This window comes from Pinus tabuliformis, chromosome 4_1, assembly GCF_031772625.1.
Source record: "Pinus tabuliformis cultivar Carrire ecotype Pingquan chromosome 4_1, CPIR1, whole genome shotgun sequence".
Taxonomy (NCBI): Eukaryota; Viridiplantae; Streptophyta; class Pinopsida; order Pinales; family Pinaceae; genus Pinus; species Pinus tabuliformis.
Genome location: NC_142303.1, coordinates 615,307,458 through 615,312,552, shown reverse-complemented (window position 1 = coordinate 615,312,552; position 5,095 = coordinate 615,307,458). Strand labels below are relative to the sequence as shown.

Here is a 5,095-nt window from a genome sequence, read left to right as displayed (position 1 = left end):
GATCATGTTTATCGAGAAACCGAACCCATTTCTCACACAAACAAGCACCCAACAACAGATACAACGTTTCTTATATGTTTCTTGTAAGTAAAATATATTTCACGCAAATTCGATGCCTCAGAATCAGATCAGCAATGACCTTGCTGTGAACTAAAGAATAACCGCATGACCTCTCTGTGAACTAAAGAATAACCGCATGAGTGTGTCTCTAAACTCTGTAGGCGGCCTATCTGACTCTGAAACTGCTATTCTATCTCTATATTGGTCCCTCAGTATTCAATTCAAGCATCCGAAAGATTGGCAAGTCGGTGCTAGAACTATTGACCGGAATATTAAGAAACCTACCCATGAAAACTTTCAAGAAGTAACCAGTAAGTGATACCTTTTCCTCTGAATACTGATTTCTTCCCAGAGCATTAGTTTCCACAATGGTCTTTCCCTGCTCTTCTCACTGGGTGCCAAGAGAATGGTTACAGTATTACAAGAGAAACATCTCCATCCCAGCTTTAGTAAGCCGGAAAGGATTAAAAAGTTATGGAGGCATAAACCTCTGGCTGATTAAAAAATTCTGGGATGCTACTTTAGGTCTTTTTTCTGTTAGCATCAATCTTTTCCATTTTAATTTAATGGGCTTACGGACCGACCAGACATCAGCATCATTTAATACAATTAATCTGCAGAGCTCTGTGCAAATTATAAAAGGAAACATAAATCCCAAATCCGAATCTCAATTCAAGACCAGTATACCAGCATTGTAGATAAGGACACTGTTCCACGCTTACAGCAGCACACATCCTTGAATTTCAGATTCTCCCCCGTTGGCAAAACACTGGTATTTTAGAATCTCTAGCCATTTTTCATGTTTTCAGAATCCACAGTTGTTGTAGCCCTAGAGCACTGCTGTGAGTATAGAATAAAGATACTTCCTTGTGGCATTATTTATCAGAGATAAACAGGGTGCAGAATATTTAGAAGAAAGATACTTCTTTGTGGGATTATTTCTCAGAGATAAACAGGGTGCAGAATTTTTCTGCATTGAAAGCTACGATTTCTTGAGCTTCTAGGATGAAAATGGCTATCCAGAGTCAGTTATATTCTCTATTTCTACTTGCGGTAATAGTCTGCCTTCAAATCCTGGCTCCAAATTGTTCTGCAGCAAAAACTCACTGAATTGTGGACAACATCATGGGTTTCCCCAGAGGGCGCCCCACTATACAAGCAACAGGGCAGACACAACAACAGAAACAAAATTCTTCTTTTTCAGTACAGAGTCTTGAACAAGTAGTTAAATCGGTCCATAAGTAAGTGCCCCATTTAAATTTTTTCAATCTCCAGCTATATATTTGAAAACGATGAGAATGACATCTATACTAATTGATTGCAATTGAGTATCTGAAATGCAGAGTATTGCTTATAAAATTTTACTGATTTTATGCATGGGAATGGCGTGTGATGCAGAAGTATCAATGATTCTCGAAGACAGCTGAGCTATTTGTCCTGTGGAACCGGTAATCCAAAAGATGATTGCTGGCGCTGTGATCCAAATTGGCAAATGAACAGGCAAAAGCTTGCAGATTGTGCTATTGGCTTTGGCCGGAATGCCATGGGAGGAAAGGGCGGTCATACTATGTAGTAACCGATTCCAGTGACAACGATGCTGTGAATCCCAGACCTGGTACTCTCCGCTACACTGTTATTCAAGACGAGCCGCTCTGGATCATATTTGAGAGTGACATGGTCATTCAGCTCAAAGAAGAGCTCATCATGAATAGTTTCAAGACCATTGATGGCAGAGGTGCCGATGTCCATGCCCACGGTGCCTGCATAACGATACAGTATGTGACCAACATCATCATTCATGGTATCAGCATCCACGACCGCATTCAAACAGGCAATGCCTTGGTGAGGGATTCCCCTGAGCATTATGGTTGGAGAAATCTGTCATATGGCAATGGAATTTCAATTTTTGGAGGACGCTATATCTGGATAGACCACTGTTCTCTTTCCAACTGTAACGATGGCCTAATCGATGCAATTATGGGATCCACTGCCATCACCATATCAAATAATTACTTCACTCACCATAACGAGGTCTCATACTGCCATTGGATTCCTTTCAACGAATTTACAGTTCTGTCTATTAATCTCTGTCACAGACAAAAAGCTGAAATGGTAATTTCTATGCAGGTCATGCTTCTGGGTCACAGCGACAGCTATGTTCAAGATGTAATAATGCAAGTAACGATCGCCTTTAATTACTTTGGTGAAGGCCTTATCCAGAGGATGCCTAGGTAAACTCTCTTCCCCACATGAAATCAACCTCTGAATCTCTGTGATGTCATGGTATTGCCATAATTGCAGAAGGATTTCACAAGGTTGCATTGATCATATTAGGAATGGAATGGTGCATTTCACAACGTTAGATTGATCATATTATGAGTGCTAAGATAAATGTATATTAATGGAATGGAATGGAATACAATGCAATGTCAGAAAACCTTTTCCTATCAATTTCTTTATCCATTTTTTTGATATGGTCATTTTAAAAGGCCTAGTTTAAAGGATTTATGTATTAGTCCTTTTATGATCAACTACTTATCCAAATCATTACATGTTTTGGTGAGAAGAATCTACTCTTTCAAATTGTGTAACTGTTTCTGTGTGTAGTTAATCCAAACGATGTCAACCAGACAACCTCTCAAGTCTCAACTCAAAGATTGATATAAGTGAAGTATGTTTAGTAGATGCACACGTTAATATCACCGCCATCATCCTCCCTCTAATTTTGGAAAGTTTTGAAGCAGCCTAAGTACAGTGGTTAGAGGACTGTTAGTGGCTGTTTGGGTAATCCTAAGTGTTGTGGGCAAGTGGCAGATTTGTCACAACAAGAGGGTTGTACAGTGTATGCCCTAAGTATTGACTTTTGGAGAAGGGTAGTGAAGAGGGCTAGTTATTGGGCCCTAGGTCTGTGATTGACAGTGGGCCAAATCAGAGATAAGAGGGCAGCTCCAAGCCCAAGTCTGGTCATCTTTGGAGCAGTAGAGAAGAAAGAAGGGATAGTGGTTAAGACCCTATGAGTTGGCACTCTTGAAGGAGGATTTCCGTAGGTCTTTGGACAGTTAGACCGAGTTGGGGCAGCACTGTAGCTGTTACAGAAAGCCCTAGACAAGGCCGAAAACATTAGAAGATATTGTGCACAGGGCCAAGTATTTGAGGGCAGATGATGGCGTCCTAGATAGGTATGTTGTATTTCTTTCATGTTGATGTTTCGCTAGGGCTTGTAGGTCTATTTTTGGAAAGTTCGAAAGCAGCCTAAGTACAATGGTTGGACTGTTAGTGGCTATTTGGGTGGCCCTAAGTGTTGTGGACAAGTGGCAGATTTGTCACAACAAGAGGGTTGTACATTTTATGTGCTAAGAATTGACTTTTGGAGGAGTAAAAGGGCGATCAAAAGGGCTAGTTATTGGGCCCTAGTTCTGTGATTGATAGTGGGCCAAATCAGAAATAAAAGGGCAGCTCTAATCCCTAAGTCTGGTCATCTTTGGAGCAGTAGAGAGGCAAGAAGTGCACAATGGACTTCACATTCTTCACCATGTTCATGCTACTAATGTTGTAGAATAGTAGCTGTACAACATGTAATGATAGGATTTTTCTTGTTCTGGAAAGTGCAAGCAAGGTTTTCTCACAACAAACAGTAAGGTAAAAGGAGAGGGTGAATGGGATGAATTTGTTTTTGTTCAGTTATCATATATCATAGATGGCTTGGCAACAAAGATTACTGGAAATTTTAGTGAGGAGCAGACTGTTTAATCAAATAGTCCACTGAAATTGCTCAAAGAGACCCTGAAATCTTGGTTGCCATCTCTCTTCTCTATGGAAGAAATGGACATTCTCAAGATGTTGTTACATACGATGAAATTGTTGGGAATACGAGAGTTGTTGAAAATGGACCATTTAGTCCAGAGGTGATGGGGATCCCAACATATTTTTATTTGGATTTTAATGTGTCTCTATTTTCAACAATGATTAAACACACCAGAAATGGATATTGCAGTCTGGAGATGATGAATTGGTTACTTTGGATTATGGACTTCACTTTGGCAGCTTTATCTTGAGAGTTTGGGATTCTCAAGTGATCCCAAGAAGGACGTGTGTGCCCAATAGGAGCAATATGTTACCCCCTGGTTTGCATGAGGGTACCATAAGAAATATGTTCCTCAAAATTATCCCACAATTTGTGGACAGAGGAGATCGATGAAATGTTTGGATTTCTATTACTATGATCAGCCTCTACCAGCTCTGATGATAGATATGAAAGTCTGTGGGCTTTCTCCTAAATTAGAGACAAGGCTATGGTTTGACAGACACTTATGGGAAGTTGGATTTCATATCGAAGAAGATAACTAAGATAATTAATCCCATGGCTGGAACATCACCTGGTATAAGTGATGATCCTAAAACGAAGTGTAACCTAGTGTGATGAGTAGACAGGGTATTGTATTGAGAAGCATTGGGGTGTTGTCTGAAATGTATAACCAAGATGTCACCCTACAACAGTGTTGTCCACAGGGATGATGGAGATATTAGACAGTTGCAGCAACTAGGCAACATTTGAAGTAGATCTTCCATTACTTATAAGGCACTAGATGGCTACTAGTTCTGTACAATTATTGTGGGGCATGCATATCAAAGCCTAGTCAAGGGCGAACAACAACCAGCTCGAAACTAAGTTTTTAAAGAAACCAAAGCTTGTATCTATTCATGAAAGTAAAAATCAGATATCGAATCAAAATGTTTAAAGTAGATGACCTCAATGGACCATGTGGGCCCTCACATGAGAGCCACGTGCCTCACCACTCCATCTCCATAACATATCATGCAAGCACTGTGCCATGACACACAACGCTGCAACATGCTAATATGCTATGCCTATTATGGGAAGCAGCTATCTGTCTGACTGGTAGCCATCATTTTCATTTATTCGAGCACATTGTTCCACCCCGAACCAGAGAATTACCATATCTTCCCAGTGGAACACATCAAATGGAAAGATCCACGGGGATTTGTCAAAATCCCAGGTTATTTTGCAGGTCAT

At 40.3% G+C, this 5,095-nt stretch overlaps 1 pseudogene; it reads left to right on the top strand.

Annotated features, from left to right (window-relative positions):
• The first annotated feature begins 1,185 nt into the window (after positions 1–1,185).
• On the top strand, positions 1,186–2,519 carry LOC149177519 (putative pectate lyase 5 pseudogene; annotated as a pseudogene).
• The last annotated feature ends 2,576 nt before the right edge of the window (positions 2,520–5,095 follow it).